We start from the raw sequence: 22560 nt of genomic DNA on the forward strand, positions 1-22560 counted from the left end.
AGGGTCTTATTTGAACCTCTATTTCTTTCTCAACAATCTGCCTGTTAACTATGGTTTAAGGTGAAATATTCAAGGGGAATCTGAGGGGGAGCCTCTTCAGTCAGAGGCTGATGTGAGTGTGAACCTTTTCCAAAGCCTCCACCTATGTACTGTAATGGGATAACCAGAACTGTACACAGTATTCTAAGTGCAGACTAAGTGAGGTTTTGTACAACTGCATCATGACTCTTTAGATGTCCAGTGTGGAATAATCCCTTCCATCCCTTCAAGCCGTGCCACCTAGCAACCCACCAGTTCAATCCTAGCCTAGTCGTGGGACTGTTTACAATGACCAATAACCGGTACTTCTCTGGACTGTGGGAGGAAATCTACGTGCACCTGGGAAGAAATGTGCAAACTTGCTTTCAGAGGATGCCGGAATAGAGCTCTGAACTCTGACTTGTCTCCTGTACTCTGTGACTCGAGCGGCGAAAGCAAGCATGCCATACACCAGCTTTACCACTCATATTTGTGTTGCCATTTTCAGGGAGCTTTGGACTTGGACCCTAAGATCTCTCTATACCAGTGCTGTTCAGGTCTGCCATTGCATATAAAGAAATTCTATGCCTTCTGTGTCTTAACCGACTCCATTACAAAGGGTACGATAACCCATTTATTTTACCCAGGCTGCTATGATACAGAAGGTGTTCTATTTGATTTTTGACAACCTCAGAATGCTTCTACTTTTAATCCTGTTTAAGGATTTCTCGGGCCATGAGGCAATTCTATCCCCTTAACTCACTCGAAGAACACAGCGCAGCTAAATATAAAAAGATTTGGGGTAGGAGTTCTGGTTAAACCTTCGAACAGTTGACCTTGGTAAAATGGAGAAGCCAGGGTTCTCCTTTGAGCAGGGAACGTTAAGCTGAATTGTGACTGTGTTCACGATATCTTTAGTCTGCAAATGGAAGGTAATCTCACTGTATTTATCCCTGTGCATTGGAATTTGAGGCCATGCTCAGAGACAAACTTAAGTCGCTGCGTGAAGTGTATGGTCTATACTCTTGTACAAAGCAATCAATAAAATTGGGGATTTTAATTTGTGTAATTAATTCTGGAGAGAAAAGCTAGTTCCAGAAATGGCAACCACAGAAATGCCAGACTCTCATTAGAAAGTCTGGCATATCATGCGACTAATTGCCCTTAGTCTGCTTCGCTGTCCTTCAGGGAAGGAAATCAGCCAACCTTAACCACACTAGGCTAACCGTGACTCCAGTCCCCCACACAGCGGGAACTCTTAACCGCCCTCTCAGACTGGCAGATCCAATTGTAACCTGAACCATTCACCCACCTACTGCTGGCTTTGTCTTTGTGAAATCTTTCACACCCCTGGTTTTACTGTCCATTCCACAGGTAGTTCCAGGCATCCTCAACTCTCAGGCTACATCCACAGTAGACCAGATAATTTTGAAAGTGCCGGTTTTGTGTAAAAACGATAGGCGTCCACACCAGACGTTTTTGAAAATACCTCCGTCCACATTAAAATGGGTATTTGGTGAATCTCCTTCTACTGGGCGTGTGCAGGGCACATCTACAGAAAACAAGCGAAGAGGAAGTGGTATACTTAGTGCGCGTTTGTCCAGTTACAGACTAGAAAAACTGAAAAGGAAATTGCCAAACGAAAGACTTGGTGTGCATTTGTCCAGAAACATTTCCTACAGCCATCGTCTCTTCACCGATGAAAGGGATGACAACTACAACTAAATGCAATAAGGCTTGTTACTGGGCAAAAGTGAAATTTGCTGTTACCTCATTTGTTTGCCTTTACTTTTGCCAAGTCTTTGTGTATTACTTTGCTGTATTTAACATGCGCAATAAAATGAGTTACTGGGCAAAAGTGACAATTGCGTCTATTGAATGTTTGCACAAGCAATGCATTAATAAAGCACCTTGTTAAATGTATAAAACATGTCTGCATCGGTGTTATCTTGTATTTCCATACAATGTTACATTAGGCTGTTACACATCTATTGTCAGATATTGTCGTTGTGGTGTTGGAGGTTGTGTTCAAGAAAACAGTGAAATGCTGTGCTGCCGCCACCATTTGTTCCGGCACATCATGACAGTGTTTTTAAAATTAGCCGGTTACCCCGTACGCACTACAATGGCCAACCGGCGTTTTCAGATTTAAACACTCTGGAGAGTGTTTTAGAAAAGCTCCGTTTTAGAGGGAAGAAACGCCGTTTCAGTGTGATGGAGGATCAAAACGAAGAGAAAAGGCTTCGGTTATGGATTTATCCGGTCTAGTGGGGACATAGCCTCAGAATTCACCTCACCTGTTTTTTAACAAACAACTCCTCACTCACTCTGGAGACACGAGACATTAGATGCTGGAATCTGCTGGAGGAACTCAGTGGGCTGAGCTGCATCCAATGCAGTGTTCAAATTTAAAATGTAATTCCCTTTTCTCCCCACAGTTGCTGCTTGACCCTGCTGAGTTCCTCCACCAGTTTATTGCTCTTTACTCAAACTCAACATGCCTGTCTATGGGTGTAATAAATCTTCTCCAAGTTGCTTTCCAGTGCTTTAAAAGGATGAGTGCTGTGATGGTACTCCAGATGAGGTTGGCCCATTCCTGGTATATTTTTGTTCCAGATCCCAGCATCTGACAAACATCTGCAGTTTAAAAATACTTTGCTATTGCTCTGGACAGTCCAGAGATCCGAAAAGTACTATAAAATGTCAGCTGATCTGCTGTCTTTAACCCCGCTTGCATGTGTACTCAGTGACCACTTTATTCGGTACTGCCTGTACCTAATATAACGGCCACTGAGTGAATGTCACTGGTCATCTGCCACCCATCCAGCCCAACTTCGATATTCTGTGCATTCACCGATATTGTTCTGCATATACCCCTGTTGTAACGCGTGGTTATTTCAGTTATCTTACTGTCAGCTTGATCCAGCCTGGCTGTTCTCCAGTGACCTCTCTCAGTAACAAAAACTTTAGCCCCCATTCCCCCTACAGTACTGCTTCTCACTGGATTCTTTTGCTGTTCACAATGTTCTCTGTAAATTCTAGGGATTGTTGCGTGGGAAAAGCCCTGGAGATGAACAGTTTCTGAGATGCTCAAACTACCGTCTGACACCATCAGTCATCCACAGTCAGTTACTTGGATCGTATTCTTCTCCGTTCTGATATTTGGTCTGAAAAACAACTGAATCCCTTGATCATGAGTGCATTCTTTCATACATTGAGTTGCTGCCATATGATTGGCTGATCTGATATTTTGCATTTATGAGCAGGTGTGCAGGTGTATCTAATAAAGTGCACCTCTGCATTCTTTTGGCTCTCTTGGCAAAGGAATCTCGCTGGAATTCCGGGATGTATTTATTACTGACTTGTTTAATTCTCTGCTGAGGACCCCTTAAGTTCTTTCAGTGTGGTACCTGAAAGGGTAATTATTTCTGAGTAACTAAGCTCAGTGTGGAACCAAATAGGCTCGGAGCACAATTTGACCATTGTGACTTTTAACACCCAGCAGAATTAAGCCCAGGTAGTCATCTTTACTAGGTAAACATGGGTAGAATGCATGCAGCTGTGCACACAGTCCTGCTTTGTGATCTTGGTAAATTGTTAAATTGGTTTATATTGTCACACGAATTGAGGTACAGTGAAAGACTTTTGTTTTGTATGCCATCCGTTCAGAACAATTCGGCGCCATCAGTGCATTGAGGTAGTACAAGGCAAAACAACTGAATGCAGAATAAAATGTCACAGTTACAGAGAAAGTGCAGAGCAGGCAGATAATAGTGCAGAATTCTATTGTTTACTTGCATTTTCAGAAGCTCTGCTCCACTATCAGATTTTTGAATGGTCAATGAACCAAACCAAGAATGCTACCTCACTTTTTGCACTAATTATTTAACTGAGATATTTTATGTATTGCACTGCCCTGCTGCAAAACAACAAATCTCATGTGTGCTGTACTTTATGCAGTGATGGTAGGTCTGATTCTGAAGAGCTACATGCTGCACACCAGGCTGCTCAACAACAGAAAAGGAAAATGCTATCATGGAAAGAAGATTGGCTGACTGTCAGGAAACAAGCAGTGGGAATAAAGGGCTTTTTCTGGTTGTCTGCTGATGAGAAAGCAATGTTCCGCAGGGGTCTGCTACTTTTTACATTTATGTGCTGATAACTTGGACAAAGGAAATGATGATTTTGTGGGCTAAGATAGGTAGAGGGGTTGAGGAAGCTGTGACTCTGCAGGAGGATTTGAACAGAATGGCCATAGTAGAAACAGATGGAATACATTGTGGGGAAGTGTATGGCCATGCACTTTGGTAGAAAGACTAAAGGTATGGACTATTTTCTAATCTGGGAGCAAATTCAGAAATCAGAGGTGCAAAGGTACTGGGGAGTCATTGAAGTCCTTTAAGAACTGATGAGAAGGTGTTTCTTTAGCCAGAGAGTGGTGAAGCTGTGGTATTCATTGCCACAGACAGCTGTGGAGGCTGAGTCCTTGGGTACATTTAAAGCGGAGGCTGATGGTTACTTGATTAGTAAGGGTTGCAGGGAGTAGGTAGGAGAATTTGGTTGAGGGACAATAAATTAGCCTTGATTGAATGGCGGAGTAGACTTGATGGGCCAAATTTTGCTGCAATGCCTTGTGGCCTTATAAGGTGCAAGATCACAGCAAGGCAGATTGAGGTCAAGAGTTCACCCTACTAGGGAGCCGTTTCATAGTCTTATAACTGTGGAATAGAAGTTGTCCTTGAGCCTGGTATTATGCTGTCAATCATTTGTATCTTCTGCCTGAAGGAGGGGCTGGGAGAAGAAAGAATGTCCATGGTGAGTGGGATCTTTGATTGTGTTACTGAGCCACTGGGAAGTGTACACGTTTGATGGAGGGGAGACTGGTGCCTGATGTGCTGAGTTGTCTACAGCTCTGCAGTTTCTTGTGGTCTTCCTTGCTGCCCACTCTGCCCCCAATCTTGCTGTCATCCACAAATCTGCTACTCCAGTTAACCACATTACCATCCAGGTTGTTGAAAATGATAAACGACAAAGGATCCAGCACCAATCACTATGACTCGCCAGTAGTCACAGGCCTTCAGTCAGAGGCGCAACATTCGACTACCATTCTGTGGCTTCTGCAAAGCCAATATCGAATCTCATCTTGAATGCCTCAAGTGACTGAACCTCCCAAGCGGGACTGTTAGATATGCCATGTGAAATTCCCAAAGCTTGGTTCTTTATCACATATCCCTGTGAATTTGGCAAGTTACACAGAAGTGATTTGGCAAAGATCTGAAGTGCCTGGGGCTGCACTTAATGTTTTGATGCCATGGCCAAAATTACCTTCACAGGAGCAGTGGCTGAGTTTGAATCCCAACCCATGCACACATCGGAAGATTTAGGCAGGCGATCCAAAGGTAAACTTGCAGAAAAGGAGCCTAGGAAATACTGGAGCTCAGGGCCAGGGAAAGAGAAAGCACGGTCTATAGAGCAGCGGGAATTGGCAAAACTTCAGAAATAATGTGGGTTGAAGGTGGTGAGAACATGCTGATGGGAGTGGCATAGCTGAGGCATAAGTCAAGGATTTGAAAAGGAAATTACACTAAAGCTATCAGCCTGCACAAAATCCATATTTTTCCATTCCTTGCACATTCATGGCTCTGTATCTGCTTCCACTACAGCCCTGTAGACACCTGCCATTCTCTGTATGAAGAACCTCACCCCACAATCTCATTTAAACTTTCCGTCTCTTGCCTTAAAGCTATTTCCCCAAGGTCATCCATTGGTCAAGGTTGATGTGGATGTTATGTCCTGGTTATCTAGATACGCAAGCCAGGACAGTACAATATGGAGAGCAAGCTGATGCCCATGTAGCAAGCTCCCCCTCTCCAAGCATCTGATGAGCCCTAAGGAATGGCAGAAACCAAAGTTTGGCACTGGTGCATCAAAGGAGTTGCCCGTCAGCGTTGAACTCGATGTAGGACTGCCTTAGGGGATTCCAACTCCAGATTTTTCCCTCTGGCATTAATCCTGAAGCTTTCTCCTTGAGTAGGTATAGCTGCAAGGCACCGGAAGTATGAGATCAGTTTTCCTTCTCCTAGATGAGCTGCTAAACATGATTGACGAGCCCCAGTAGCCTGAAGTGACTGGTTTAAAGTTGTCTTTGCCTCTTCTGTTAGTAGAAAGAGTTCCACTGCGCTTGGTAGCTAAGCCACTTGTGAAGACCAGGAGCTGGACTTGGTTTGTCAGAGACTCCGCTAGTACCTACCCCAGCTCTGACAATCTTAAAGAACCTTAAGGGCATGTCCTCTAGTACTTGTCGTGCCTTAGGTAAACAAGTTTGTGGATGAATTGGCCTCAGTACATTGCCCCTATTGTATAGGCTCATGATAGAATCTGAGGGGAGTAGGTTAGCATTTGGGGAGACATCACAGTGGTTAGCGTAATGTGATTACGGCTTGGGGTATTTAGAGTTCAATTCCAGTGCTGTTCTGTAAGGAGCATCTGTACAGCCTGCTTGTGGAATTGAGTTTTCCCCGGGTGCTCCAGTTTTCCTCCCATGGTCCAATGGCGTGCTGACGAGGTTAACTGGTCGCTGTAAGTTGTCCCTTGATTAGGTTTGGGTTAACCGGGTTTATGAGGTTGCTGGGGCGGTGTGGTTCGAACGGGCCGCTCCACACTATCACTAAATAAAGGAAGAAAATTGGGTGAGTGTCAATAGTCTGTGCTGCTTCTCTCTGACTATCTGATGCTGTCATCAGTTGGAATTGGCAAAAGGATAGCCTGTTGACTTCCCTCATTCCAGTCGCATTCTTCCCATCCCATGCCCTCAAGACCTGTCCCTCACCTCCCTCCAGTTCCCTTCCTCCTTCCATGTATTCTGTGGTCTTCTGTCTTCTCGTATCAGATTCCTCTTTCAGCACTTGCCTCTTCAATTTAGTTTATTCTAGCAGCTTGTCACATCACCCCTTCGTGTACCCTCCCCACTCAACTTCCCCCTCATCTGGTCTCCCCTATCACCTGCCAGCTTGTACTCCTAACCCCTCCTTTCATCTTGTTCTGGCATCCACCTCCTTCCTTTCCAGTCCTGATAAAGTCTCGGCCTGAAACATCAAATCTTTCTTCCTCCGTAGGTGCTGCCTGACTTGCTGAATGTGTGTTGTTCAATTCAAGACTGGTGACCTGCAGCTGTTGTCTCTGGGTCTTATTGAGTTTGGGGAGAGCAACTGCCCAAGACAAACGAACTGCTAATTTAGGTGATAAAGTGCATTCTGATACAGTTTTCTCCAAATTCATGAAGTGGCTCAATGGATTAGACAGAGTACAGACATTTCTACATGTAGGAATTAACATTTGGTGTGAAGTACTGGATTAACAATCCAGTAGGAATTTCTGGGGAAAATTCCTATCTCCAGTGTGTGCAGTGAGGAATGCAGAATCTATTTCAGGATGCTAACGAAATTCTGCATGTCTGTATCGACTCTTGCCGATTTTTATCCAAGCATTCTTTCTGGATATATAACAGCTTTGTTTGGCAGCAGTTCTGAATGTGATTGCAGGAACCTGCAGAGTTGTGGACATAGAGCTCAGCACATCACAGGAGCCAGCTTTCCCATTTGGACTCTTGACTATACTTCTAGTTGCTTTGGTAAAGCTATCAACGTAACATAATAAAGGACCCTTGCATCCCAGACATTGTCGCTTTCTCCCTCCCATCAGGAAGACAATTTAAAAAAAACTCCTGAAAGCACATACCACCAGACTTGAGGGCAGCTTGTAACTTCCTGTTGTCAGACAGGATATGATTGTAGGTCTGTTTAAATGATAATTGTATGATGAGATTGACTCTTGACCTCACAATCTACCTCGTTGTGATCTTGCACTTGTCATTTACCTGCCTTGCACTCTTTCAGTAGCCTTCACACCTTATTTTGCACAGTTACTGTTTTACCTTATTCTAGCTCAATTTGATCTGTATAAACAGTATGCAAGTCGACACTGTATCTTGGTACACGAGCCTTCAGGATGTTCAGTGTTGGACTGCTGGGTGAAGAGATGAGGGAGAAGTGAACAGGTCAGTTTTTCCTTGGATGCCTTCTACTATTTTGAGTAGGAACAGAGTTCTCCCTAAGGTCCTGGCCAATATTTATCCCTACATCAACATCACAAAAGCAGGTTATTGGGTTACTAATGCAGAGTTCTCCCCAAGGTCCTGGCCAATATTTATCCCTACATCAACATCACAGAAGCAGGTTATTGGGTTACTAATGCAGAAAATAAAGTAGTCTATATCTAGTAAGATGCGGACAGTATGTGGGTGTGAACTGCTAAATGAGTGAGTCCAGGAACCTACCTATTCTTGACATTCAGTGACATTAGCAATGCTGAGATCCTCGCCACCAATATCCAGGGACTCGCATCCAAAACTGTACTCATTTCCTTAACAGAGTCCAACAGCATCTACTAAACCCACCACCTCTACTGCAAATATTGTAGTCAGGCCAAAATGACTAACTTGGCGTGTCTCACGTTCCTACATTTGACTCTTATCCCTCTAACTTTTCCTATCTGTGTACATATTTAACAGTTGTAATTGTACCCACCTCAACAACTTACTCTGGCAGCAGCTCAGTTCATTTCATATGTTCCCTACCCTAACATAGAAAAGTCTTGCCCCTTGGGTCACTTTTTAAATCTTTCCCCTCTCACTTTAAACCTTTGACCGTTTGGGTTAGAGATAAGGCTTTGGCTATTTTCTTATCTCTGCCCCTTCAGACTTCATAAAGCTCTAAGCTCACCCCTCGAGCTCCTGCAGTCCAGGGACAGCGTTCCCAGTCTGTCTAGTCTCCTGTCCCAGTAACGTCTCAGTAAACCTCTTGCACCCTCTTCAGTTTAATAACTTCTTTCCTTTCAGTTCTGAGGGCCACCATTGGTCAGGATCAACCAGAGACATTTGTTTCATAGCTGTCAGTTGATACACAAGCCAGCACAGTGTGATATGGAGAACAAACTGTTGTCCATGCAGTGGAACAGGCTCTCCCTGTCCACACAGCTGATAAATCCAAGGGAGGAGCAGAGACAGCGTCACGGCTGTTGCCTGTCAACTTTGAACTCAACGTAGGACTGCCTGAGAGACTCCAGTTATGGATTGTTTCCCTGGGTTTACTCCCGAAGCCTTTCCTGTAAGTGGGTATAGCCACAAGGCAGCGCAGGTTTGAGATCAAAGTTTTCCTTCTCTTAGATGAGTCACTGATTACAACTAACAAGCCTCATCTTTCCTATTGGTAGGGTGACCAGTTCTCCAAATGTTGCTAATGTTCTGGTACAGTTGTAACATGGAATTTCTGTACTCAATATTCTAGCTTATCTGAAGGTTACCCTCCAAGTCATACAACATCCCGGCTTGGAAATGTATTTCTGGTCATTCAATGTCACTGGGTTGGAATCCCTCCCCAACAGTACTTTATGAGCACAGTCACCTGAAGGACCATAGCGTTCCAGAAGGCAATTCACGCCCCCCCCCCCACCAACCTTCTAGGGATGGGGAGTAAGTGCCAGCCTGAGAATTGAAACTGGTTTATTATTGTCATGTACCAAGAAGCTTGCATATTGTTCATACAGATCACATTATTGCACAGAGCATTGAGGTAGTGCAAGGTAAAACAATAAGGTGTAAGGTCATCGTGAGGTAGAGTCCATCATCTGGTACAGTACAAGATGACTGTTACATTTATAAATCATAAGACCTTGCTATACTCATTTTTAGCAGTAGCTGCACTCAAGTGGCTATAAATAGTTTTGGGACCTTCTGAAATGAAAACAAGGTAGCATTGGTTTGTGTCTTTTGCCTTAGTTGAGCTCTGGGCTTGCTGTTGAATGGGGTTGAGAGGGAAAATAAGATAGCCATGATCAAATGGCGGAGTAGACTTGATGGCCCATCTGGCATAATTCTACTCCGGTGTCTTGTAGTATTCCGTCTCACTTCGTAAACTGGGAGGATATATCTGGTATTTGGCTGACGCTGTAGTATCTGAGCATTAACAACTTTGCGCAGTGGCACAGTGACTGAAAGTTAACTGACATTTGTAAAGCTGGCAGAGAAAGGAATGGCTGCTGCTTTTGTTCCTTGGGCCTGGTAGCACATTCTTGCAACTGAAGCCTAGTTACAAATGGAGCTTGGCGTTGTGATTGTTGTCTGCCCTGGAATGCTGGCCTACATTGCCAACTTTACCGCAGTGACGCGTTGATAATTCCTAGCCTTTTGTTGCTGTTACAAAGCAGCACATTCTTTTCATGCATTAGTTGAATGTTGCACTCAGGGTATCTCTACTTTGAGCAGATTTAGTGTTCTGTGGTATTTGGTGGAAACTTTCCCCAGTGATTGCACTGACTTACTGGTTTGAGCAGTTACTGGAGGTCCTTGATTCAAATCCCAGAGCGGAATTTAAAATTCGGGCTGCCAGTTCAGCAAATGTCTTGTGACATTTCTTCCTCCTTTGAGATTTGCCTCTCCCGTCACCTGTGTCCTGACTTGCTCAATGAGTGAACTTTAATTTACGAGGATGTTGCTGGGACTGGAGGAACAGAGGCAGCTTGATGGAAGACTGATTTATGGAGAGCGGTTGAGAAGGTTGGGGCTTCAATGATTAGAGTGTAGGAAAATGTGGAATGATCTTAGAAGTGTATAAAATCATGAGGGACATAGGGTAAATGTACTCAGTATTTTTCTTGGGGTTGGAGGATTGAGCGCTAGAGATCATGAGATGGCAACTTCACAGATGGTTATCTGTGTGGAATGGGTGGCAGAAGAAAAGGTTGAGGCAGATACATTAATGGCGTTTAGGGGACAATTGGACAGCAGCATGGACGCGAAAGATTTAGAGGGATATGGTGCTAATGTGGGCAAATGGAACTGGGTTGAATGGGACTTGGTCAGTATGGACCAGCTGGGCCGAAGAGTCTGTTCCTGTAGTGCATGAATCTACAGTATGCGTATTGAAGCTTTTTTTCAGGGTTGTTAGGGAATTTAAAAACTAGACATTTAAGTTTAGGGTGAGATGGGAAAACTTTAATAGGAATTTACGAGGTAATTTTTTTTCAACAAGAGGGTGGTCCATTTATGGAACACAGTGCTGGAGAAGCTGGTGGAGGCAGGTGCATGATAGGAAAGGTTTTAGAGGGACATGGGCCAAACACGGCAAATGGGACTGACTGACTTGGTTGGTATGGATGAATTGGGCCAAAAGGCTTGTTTCCATGCTATACGACTTTTTTCTGGGCACAGAGTACTTGCTGTTCCCCAGTAATAAGTCACTGCTCAGTCTGAGTAAGCAACTTATCTTTTAATTGTCTAACCAGACCCTGCAGCTGGGGTCAGGTTTTGTATCAAAAAAAGTTCCAATTTCATGCAAACATTCTGCAGTCATCGACCTTTAGAGTGTTGTACTGGAAACAGGAACTTGAATGTTAGCTGAAAGATAACAGCTGAAAATAAACTTCTGGAGGAACTCAGTGGGTCAAGTAAATTCCAGCGTCTACAGTCCCTCATGTCTTCGAGAGATGATATAGTCCTGTCCTGTGATCAAAGGCAGCAAATGCATCATGCCCCTTGCATCTTGTCTACTGGCACTGCAGTTCCTCTAACTGTAACACCATATTCTGTACTCTGTTATTGTTTACCCTTCTACTGCAATGATGTGATGAAATGATTTCTATGAACGGTATATAAAACAAAGCCTTCCCCACTGTACATTTGACAATAGTAAGCCAACTTACCAATTTTGTATAAAAGGACTAAATTGGGGAAGGGGAAAGAAAAGGTGAAAGAGTGAAATCTGTCTTAAAGCATACAAGCTCTAGACCAGTGTTTCTCAAAGTGTCTGATATCATCCCTGCCGGGGTGGTGGGAGTTAAGGTGTTGATAAAGTTAAAGAAGGTAGTGGGGTGGGGGGTGCTCATAACAAGGGAGGCAGCTAATGAATTAGTACAGTATTAGTACGATTCTTGTATACTAATCATGCAGTAATGCGATTCTTGAGAATTTGGCTATGGTGAGGTAAATGGGGTAAAGTTCAGAATCTGCCCCAAGTTCATAATAAATGTATCACCAATGTATATATGTCTTCTAATACAACCCTGAATTCACTTTCCTGTGGGCATTCACAATAAATACAAGAAACATAACGGAATCTATGGACCACACCCAATAAGATGGACACACTCTTTCAAATGTTCTTGACTGCATTTGAAGGCTCCTTGAACATTTGAAGAGCAAGCACTGAAAAAGAAAGCAAGAACTTGACTTATTTTCAGTCACTCCATGAAAACCTTCAGAAATGGGAAACACTTTAAAACATGCCTGCCAGCTCTTCACAACAAAACAGATGATTTGCAGGCTTTATACAACATTTCATGCCTCATACAATTGGAGAAGAACTGATTCTGCCAGCAGTATGGGAGGTTCTGAGTGTAGACCAAATAATTTAACTGATTCCACTCGACAGCTCTGCTCAAAGATGAATAGATGATATGTCTAAGAATGTGAAAGAAACATTGTTCAATATACTTAGGGCATCAGAATTTGCTCTGCTGTCAGCTTTTCCAGGTAACGAATCTTTGCTTCTTGGTTATGTTCACTTAATAAAAGATGAAAGCGTGGTTCAAGAGTTGTTATTTGCATTCATCTTGTCACAAAAAAAAACTTGGTATTCAGCTGCACAAATTATTAAATGCTGTTATCACAGTGGTAAATAAAATCACAGTCCCAATTTTCAAATCTATTGGGAAGGGTTTAAACTAATTCGGTAGGGTATGGGAAATTTCAGTGATAGGGTTGAGGATGGGAAAGATGGTTTACAAGCAGCGGCAGTCTGTAGTGAAACCATCAGGAAGGACAGACAGAAGGTAGGGCAAGTTTGATGACAGAAGTGGGATGAGTTGCAGTGTCACATGGACAAAATTGAAAAGGGTGATGAATACAGGATTAAAGATATTACATTTAAGTGCATGCAGTGTATGGAATAAGGTAGATCTTGTAGCACCAGTTAGGATTGGCAGGTATGACATTGTGGGCATGTCTGAGTCGTGGCTGAAAGATTACTGTTGGAGCTTGTATTGAAAGGACAGCCTGGTAGGCAGAGGGGGTGGTGTGGCTCTAGTTAAATTCTAAAACAGTGGTGACATAGGACAGGAAGATATAGAAACATTGTGGGTAGAGTTAAAGAACTGCAAAGGTTAAAAAGACCCTCCTGGGGGTTATATACAGGCCTCCAAACAGTAGCTAGGATGTGGGCTACAAATTACAGTGGGAGATATAAAATGAATGTCAGAAGGGTAATGTTACGAGAGTCATGGGAGACTTCAATATGCAGGTAGATTCAGAAAATCAGGTTGATGCTGATTTTGGTTCCAAAGTGAGAATTTGTAGAATGCCTACAAGACGGCTTTTAAAGCATCTTGTGCTGGAACCCACAAGGGGATTGGCTATACTGGATTGGATGTTGTTTAATGATCCAGAGTTGATTAGGAGGCAGTGATGATATGATTTGAAAGGGAGAAGCTAAAGTCAAATGTATCAGTATTACAGTGGAATAAAGGGAACTATGGAGGCATAGGAGAGGATTTGGCCAATGTTGATTGGAAGGAGGCGCTAGCAGGATCGACTGGAATTTCTGAGAGTAATTCAGAAGGCGCAAGATAGGTACATCTCCAAATGTGGCTAACAAAGGAAGTCAAGGCCAACAGAAAAGCGAAAGTCAGGGCATATAATACAGCAAAAATTGGTAGGAAGTTAGAGGATTGGGAAGCTTTTAAAAACCAACAGAAGACCACTCAAAAAAAAATCCCTAAGGAGGGAAAAGATGAAATATGAAGGTAAGCTAGCCAATAATGTCAAAAGTATTTTCAGATAAATAAAAGCAAAGTAGAGATGAGAGTAGATATTGGGCTGCTGGCAAATGATGCTTTGAGGAAACAATAAGGAGGATTGACAATAAGGAGGATGTTGTTTATTCGGATTTTCAGAAGGCCTTTGACATGGTGCCACACATGAGGTGGCTTAGCAAGGTACGGGCCCATGGTATTAAAGGAAAGATGCCAGCATGGAAAGAGCATTGGCTGATTTGCGGGAGGCAGAGAGAGGGAATAAAGGAAGCCTTTTTATGATTGGCTGCCAGTGATTACTGGTGCTCCGCAGTGGAATGTGTTTGGACCACTTCTTTTTACATTATATGTCAATGATTTGAATGACAGAATTGATGGCACTGTGGCCAAGTTTGCAGATGATACGAAGATAGGTGGAGGAGTAGGTTGTGTTAAGGAATCAGAGAGGCTGCAGAAGGACACACAAGGAGAATGGGCAAAGAAATGGCAGATGGAATAAGTGTATTGTCATGTACTTTGGTAGAAGGAATAAAAGTGTTGTCCATTTTCTAAATGGGGAGAAAATCCGGAAATCTGAGCTGTAAAGGGACTTGGGAATCCTCGTGTAGGAATCCCTAAAGGTTAATTCACAGGCTGAGTCAGCAAGGAAGGCAAATTCAATGTTAGCATTCATTTCAAGAGGACCAGAATATAAAAACAAGGATGGAATGGTGAGGCTTTTTAGGTCACTGATGAGGCCTCACTGGATTACTGAGTGCAGTTTTGGGCGCCTTATCTATGAAAGAGGTTCATGAAAATTATTCCAAGAATGAAAGGCTTATCATATGAGGAGCCTTTGATGGCTCTGGGCCTGTACTCACTGGAATGTAGAAGAATGAGGTGTGGATCTCATTGAAACCTATCGAACATTGAAAAGCCTAGACAAAGAGGATGTTCCCTATGACGGTGAGTGGGGGGGTTGGGGTCTGAGACCAGAGGGCACACCACAGAATAATGTCGATTTTGAACAAATGAGCAGAAATTTCTTTTGCCAGAGGGTGGCGAGTTTGTGGAATTTGTTGCCATTAGCAGCTGTGAAGGCCAGGCCACTGGGTATATTTAAGGTGGAGGTTGATAGTCGGGATGTTAAAGGTTACAGGGAGAAGACAGAACATTGGGGTTGAGAGGGAAATGAATCAGCCATCCGTGATCAATTGCTGGTGCAGACTCAATGGACTGTATGGTCTAATTCCCCTCCTATGTCTTATGGACATAAGGTTTTATGGACTATTTTGAAAGATTGTATTGAGAATGATAAACAGTTTGAATGCTTGCTGTTGCACGCAGAAGTCGGATGATTCTCACAAGGAAACTCTTGTGTGCTTTTTGAAACTAATAAAGTTCATTGAGGTCTCAAATGCTTCATTCGGTAATCAACTCAAGTATATTAGGCATGACATTGTGAATATTTCAGACAAATAAGCAAAGTTTAATGGAATCAATATTCAGTTGCAAGGAAATGTTAATCTTATCAAAGCCTCCACATCTCTCTGCAAGTTAACCATATTTAAGTGCAACAATGGCCATCACGACCTTTTCGAATTTCTGAGCCTTTGAGTTGGAAGAGAAAAAAGAATACCAAATGATCTTCAAGTATAGTGTCCCCATCTAGGTGAAATGCATGAAGATATGGCAGAGCGATTTCAGGATCCTCTCACCCCAAGTTCCAGATTGGGTAATAAATCCATTCCTGAACACTTGTAATGAGGAATTACAGGAAGGATGGAGGAAGAACTGATCTCACTATAAAATGACATTTGAATTGAAGCTGAGGTTCTGAAAAAATCTTATCAAGACTTTTGGTTGCAGAAAAATATCTCTGCCGGTTATCCTGTACTGTGGAAAAAGGTCAAGATGTTCTTTATTGCTTTTCCGACATCATATTTAGTGGAGCACAGTTTCAGTGTTTCAGAGTCTCTTTCAAAGCAACGAAACAGACTGCAAATTAGTGAACGTGGGGATCTGAGACTCCTGAGTGATATTCAGTCTGATCTTGAGAAGCTGATAATCACTGCACCAAGCCCATCCATCTCATTGAATGGTGAATAGTATGCTCTAAAATTGATGAAAGTTGTTTTTTCTGTAATTAAATGGAAGAACTAATTTTATTTGTAGATTTAAATGATGTTTGCAATATGTGTCACTGCTTTGAATTTGCAGTTCCTATTTTCTTTCATCATGCACTGTAAATCAATCCGTCATTGTTTTTATATAATGGCCATAAAGGGAGAGGGAGATACTGGGGGTGTGGTCTGGGAATCAAAGGGGCCATAACCCAAAGAAGTTTGAGAACCACTGCTCTAGGCTGAAAGTTACACAAGCCTTTTGGCCAATTGAGACCATATGGACCATCACACATCAATTGATGCTCATCTTGCCATTTTATTCTCAGCAAATGCCATGAACTGTTTTGATACTCAGCTAAGCAATTTCCAGTGATTCATTTACCTGCCCGCCAGCATTTCTGTGGGACGTAGGGGAAAACCAGCCACAAGTGTGGTGAAAAGCAGGGCGGAGGCTGAATGGGATGTGAGCAACAAGGGATGGTCTAGAGGCTGCATAAGTTTCTGCAGATGCTCAAACTCTTGGGCAACACAGGTGCTTCAGGACCTCCGCAGGTCTGGCAGTGTCGAGGACAGTTTTGGGTTGAGACCCTTAAACGGGACTGGAAGGAAGGTAGGGGCAAGGGTTTGAACAAGAGCTGGTGGGTAATAGATTGATCCATGCGGGGGGGGGGCGGATGTGTAGGGTAGGAGGAGGTGAAAGAGAGAGGGTGATGGTATATTCAGGAAGAAAAAGGATCAGAGGAGTGTGATTACTAGAAATTGGAGGAAAAGATGTTCATATTGTCAGGATGGAGACTGCACAAACAGATACGAGGTACTGGCCCTCTAATGTGCATCTAGCATCAACTCAGCAAAGGAGGCGGCTTTGGACAGACATCAGTGAGGCACTGGGAAGTGGAATTAAACTAGCCAGTAGGGGTGGGGGGGGAGAAGAGCAAAGGTACTCAGCACAGTGGTCTGTTTACCTGAAGTTAGTCTAAAATGTGCCCAGACCTTTCTGGTTTTACCCTGTGTGGTTGTGTGCGAAAGCTTGCATCAACCTTGGGGAGACCCATCAATCTCTTCCCTTCTCTCCTCTCTCTCCCCCCCCCCCACCTTCCACTGAGCAGGTATCCTGATTTGTTATTCCATTTCTGACTGAGATGCTTAGCCTTGGCCCTCTACAGCTGAACTTGGAGTTATCGCCAGTCATTCAGCCAGTCCCTTTAGCATCTGCTCTCATCTAAAATTTTAATACTTTGCCATTTGAACACCTTTCTTACAATAAAATCGCAGTAGATTCAGGCATAGAAAGCTGGTGGGAGCTTGGGCTTTATAAACACAGGCAGGAAGCACCAAAGGAGGGCAGGTATGATTAACCTCTGTGAAAGGGATGGGGGCAATGGTTACCAGAAGTTAGAAGATGGGAAAACGTTCATGCTGTCAGGTTGGAAACTGAAGTGGAATATGAGGTGTTGTTCTAGTCTTCATCTAGCCTCAACTCAACTCAGTAATGGAAGAAGCTTTATGTCTCATGGAATCCGGTGCAGTGGTAATCGCTGCCCACAGCTCCAGAGACCTGGGTTTAGTACTGACCAGGCAATGTTTGTGTGGTGTTTGGCTTGTATTGTGGCCTGAAGAAGGGTCTTGGCCCCAAAACAGTGACTGCTTTATTCCCCTCCCCAGATGCTGCCTGACTTGCTGAGTTCTTCCAGCATCTTGTGTGTGTCACTCAAGATTACCAACATCTGCGGAATATTTTGTGTTGGTCACTTTCCTGTCCAGGTGGATGGGGAGGGGGGTGGGAGGAGTGAATAGAGCTGGCTCTGGCTCTCTACTGCCACTTCCCTCCGTCGATGCTACCTAATCCGCTGTGTTCCTGCAGCTCCTTTGTGTGTTGCTGAAGAACTGTTGGTTATGTGAGAGAGTTGCGTATATGGAAAGGAGGAAGGGGACCAATGGGATTGGTTGGCATGGATTCTGTGGCCTCCTGTATTAATATCAGTGTGGGTTTCAATCTTTGTATCCCACGTGCTTGCTAAAATCAAATTTACTCTGAAAGATTTGACATCCAGTTGCTATAGAGTGTCCTCCTCCTCCACAATAGACCTTTGATTAACAGCAGTGTTTAGCACAGTCTCCTGTTCCTTGTGGCAGCTGCAACAGATTTGTTTAGTCAACTTTTGCCAAGACAGCTTTAGTTCTTGTACAGCTACTGGATGTCACTCCCACCTCTCTCCTCTAATTAGAATCTTCCCCATTCCACATTTTTGTTAAATGATTCTCAGGAGTAAGAGCTGATAACATTGACAGCTGAGTCAATGGCAATGGGAAAAAAAAATTGTATCCCATGGTTGTGTAGATGACATTTATCTACTTTAATAATAAATTTACTTTGGGAGACTTAAATCTGGAAGGCAAATCAGCAGCTGACTTTGAGCTCTCATGGTTAGTATCCAGAAAATAGGCCAAACGGACCCCTCTCTCTGCTGTGACTAAATGTACTTGAGCCCCTGTAAAATCAGGAAGGGTGTGGATAGTTGAATGCGCACTGTCTTTTTGCCCAGGGTTGGGGAATCAGGAACTGGAGGGATTAAATTGGAGCCTGAGGGGCAACTGTTTCACCCAGAGGATGATCAGTATGTAGAATGAGGTCCTGGGGAAGCGGTTGAGACAGCTACATTAACAACATTGAAATGGCACTTGGGCAGTTAGATGGATAAGAAAGACTTAGATGGGAAAGGACCAAATGCAGGGAAATGGGACAGGCTTAGATGGGATTCTTGGTCGCATTGATCAGTTGGGCCAAGGGGCCTGTTTCTGTGCTGTGACCCCATAACTATAGTTCCTGCTTCCTGGATCTGCTGTCAAATACATCTGAAGAGATATCAGTATGAGCAAGTGATTTATTGGAGGAACTCTGCGTCAAGCAGCATCTATGAGGGAGGCGCAGAGAAACCGTTACTGTTTGGGGTTGGAATCGTGCACCAGGACTGGTTTCAAGCTGAAATGTCGACAATTTGTTTGCCTCCTTATAGATTCTGCTGCACTGGCTGAGTTAATATCTTTCACCAGTGAAAGTTTGTTGCTTCAGATTCCAGCATCTGTAAAAGTTCAAAGGTTCATTATGCAGAATACAAGTCTGAGATTTGTCTTTTCCAGATAGTCATAAAATACAGAAAGCCATAAAAGTAGTTGAAAGCCATCAATAAAAAGAGTAAGTAGAAGACATAGAAAAAACTAAAAATGTTTGACTATCCAGGAGATGTCGCCCAAGGAATCGTTCACTGGTGCCATCTTGACCAGAATTTGAGCCCAGCCGACAGGAATGTGCATTGCGGTAGTATCTTGTGATTAGGTTACTGGACTCAAATCCAAGGTTTGAGTAACCCAGAGGAAAGAGTTTATAATGACATTTTAAAAAAACACTACTACCGCATTGACATCTCATTCAGAAAGCCTAAGTCACAATAATGTGGACAGTAATGTTGAAGTTTGTCAGCCAGTTTGTATACAGGCTCCCACAGCCACAAGGTATAATGGGTGAATGGCCTCTTCCCATGGTGTAAATGTCCTGAGCTTGCCCACAGCCTAGCACTCCCAACCCTACCTTTTGAAGTGTGTTTATACTGTTATAGAGAAGGCAATTTTAATGGTATAGTAGTGGAGGAATTGTCTTGACTGACCTCTGTTCCTTAATAAAATGGCTGCAAAGACCTTTTGTCCATTTGTGGCCTCTGTTTAACTTTTGTTCCAGAAGGCAGCTCCTTAGACGGTGCGTTATTCCCTCATTGCCACAATGGCAGAGTTGATTGTGCGCCAGGGTTTAAACACGATCAGGAGAGGTATTCTGTTTCCCTGTGGAAGTATCCAGAAGGGCAGAAACACTGATCTGTGCAATACTTAAAAATTACTGAAGTTACATTTATATGTGAGTAGTAAGCTCTGAGGTCTGTGTTCCTGCAGACCTGCACTAGCGATCATCCTGGATTTCCATTGCTCCACCATTGATAACCATGTCTTTGGCTGCCTGCTCCCGAACTTTTATACACTCCCTGCCTTCTGGGACGTGTATTAATGAATGTGGACAAATTCACAGATAGGTTTGAAATTATGAAAATATAGATAAGGTGGACAGTGGGGGTAGGGGAATCCAAAAATAGGCAGCATAGATTTGGGGCGAGGGAGAAAGACTTAAAAGGGACCTCAGTGGCAACTTTTTCATTCAGATGGTGATGAGTGTATGGAACGAGCTGCCAGAGGAAGTGGTGGAGGCAGATACAATAATATTGTTTATTTAAATACAGGAACTTGGGACTAGTTGGATGGGCACTTTGGTCAGCTTTGATTGGTTGGGCCAAAGGGTCTGTATCTGCTGTTTTCTTTGTTGGGGATTATTCTAGAGTTATGAAATTATAGGTGGCAATGAATTAAAACGAGAACCAGTGTTCAGGAAAAAATAAAAACACCACACACACAATGCTGGAGGAACAGCAGTCCAGTTAGCTTCTATGGGAAGAAAAGTACAGCTGATGTTTTGGGCTGACACCCTTAAGGCTGAGTTATACTTGTGCGTACAGTCAGCGAAGTTTTGACAGGATTTCAGCCCGATATGTCAACTGTACTTTTTTTCCATAGACGCTGCCTGGCCTGGTATGTGTTACACGGATTTCCAGCATTTGCAGATTTTCTGTTGTTTGAGAAGTCAGAGTAAGAAGGTGGGGGGAGGGGCTTCAGGCAATAAAGCCTGTTCTCAATTTACTTAATTGTTAAGGCTATTGAAACCAATCACTAGGACGTTTGATCTATCCCATTGAAACTGGTTTGATCCATTCCATTGAAACTATGTAGAGAAAGATAATAGATGAATTTTCATGTTAATTGTTGTTCATTGAAACTTTCAGGAAGAGATCAGGAAGGGCATTAATCAGTCATTTCCTGTATTAGCACATTATCACAGAGGGTAAAAGGAGGAGAGGATGATGGAGGCTACGATGGATGGATAATACATATACAATGCGTATGACCTTGGGGGATCTTAGAGAGGCAGCTTCCAACAAGAAGGCTTGGTATACATGAGTCCGTGAGGTCACGAAGAGTCGGACTTGACTTAACAACTGAACAACAAAGGTTTATCTTTGTTAATGCACAGTCAGTTTTGATGCTTTATATTTTGGCTGGTTGTATATTCAGGGCATCATCCCTCAGCACTAATAACGGGGGTCTGTGTTCCATGTCTGGAGTTTGTGCCCAGAAGCTTTCAGACCAGCTAGTGGTATTGAATATTCAAAGTGGTTTTGCTAGTTGGGATGAGTATCTAGAGGAGTCACCTGGCCTCGTGCACATGCTCCACAGTTTATGGCCAAATGGCCTTATTCTGCGTCTGATCTCTAATAAGATTAATGGCTGGTCGACTTCAATGCCATTTTCCTGGCTTTCTGCTCGTATCCCTAGACTCTAACATCCTAAAATCTTTATAGAGTCATGGTCAATGCAGCCTGGAAAGAGGCCATTTGGCCCACTTATCCATGACAGACAATCTGTTTTAATCCCACCCTGAAGAACTCGGGCTCTTGCACTCCATGCCAAGATAATTAGTGTGGATCCAGGAAGTTAATAACTGCAGTCACCACTCTGGGTGATAAAGCACCCCCCCCCAATCTTCTCTAAATCTCTTCCCCCTTATTCTAAATCTATGCCATTTATTTACTTTCATCTTCTACTATTGGGGAAAGGTTTCTAGCAGTATTATCACACACACAACATCCGGTCCTGATAAAGGGATAAAGGCCAGAAATGTCAACTGTCCATTTCCCTTCAGGCTGGAGGCCTGTGACTTGTGGGGCACTACAGGGATCGGTGCTGGGTCCGTTGTTGTTTGTCAACGATATTAATAACTTGGATGATGATGTGATAAACTGGATGAGGAAATTTGGAATAAACCCAAGATTGGGGCAGGAGCTGAAACTTTGTTCCTTGGGACATAGCTGACTTTAGGGAATTGTATAAAATCATGAGCAGATTAGATAAGGTGAATGCACTTTTTCCCAACACAAGAGAATGAAGGGCTGTAGGGAATGGGTTTACAGAGAGATTTTAAATGGACCCTGTGGGGCAACATTTTGGTGTTGAGGGTGGGCTAGAGAATGGGCTAGAAATGGTACATTAAACAACTTCTGAATGTCACTTGGATAGGTACATGGATAGGAATGGGTTAAAGGTCAAATACAGACAAACGGGACTAACTTGGATGGGCGTCTTGGTCAGCATGGGTGTTGGGCTGAAGGGCCAGTTTCTGCGCTGTTAATCTGACGGTCTTGCAATGCTCCTTGAAGCAGCCACATGATTAATGACACTTTACAAATGTAGTTCTGCTGAGCTCTTGGCACAGAGGAAGAACTGAATGGAGCTCTCCTGTCTGGATTTGACCTTCTGCACCTGTCCTGCTGAGTGTTTGCAGAGTTTGCTGTTCAGATTGCAGGTCTCTTGCTTTAACAGAGTTTTGCTTTTGTTATAGTCTGTACTGTGCCAGGTGTTACATATGTTCTTGGCCCCTGTGGTGGATGGCAATGGTTGCACACTTGTTGGCTCTGAA

General features: G+C 43.4%; 1 protein-coding gene across 1 annotated transcript in view; it reads left to right on the forward strand.

Annotated features, from left to right (window-relative positions):
• The window catches only part of LOC134352777 (cadherin-2-like), a 210090-nt gene that overhangs the window by 76838 nt on the left and 110692 nt on the right, over positions 1 to 22560 (forward strand). The gene's annotated exons all lie outside the window — the stretch shown is intronic.

The sequence above is a fragment of the Mobula hypostoma genome, chromosome 1 (assembly GCF_963921235.1).
Source record: "Mobula hypostoma chromosome 1, sMobHyp1.1, whole genome shotgun sequence".
NCBI classification, from domain to species: domain Eukaryota; kingdom Metazoa; phylum Chordata; class Chondrichthyes; order Myliobatiformes; family Myliobatidae; genus Mobula; species Mobula hypostoma.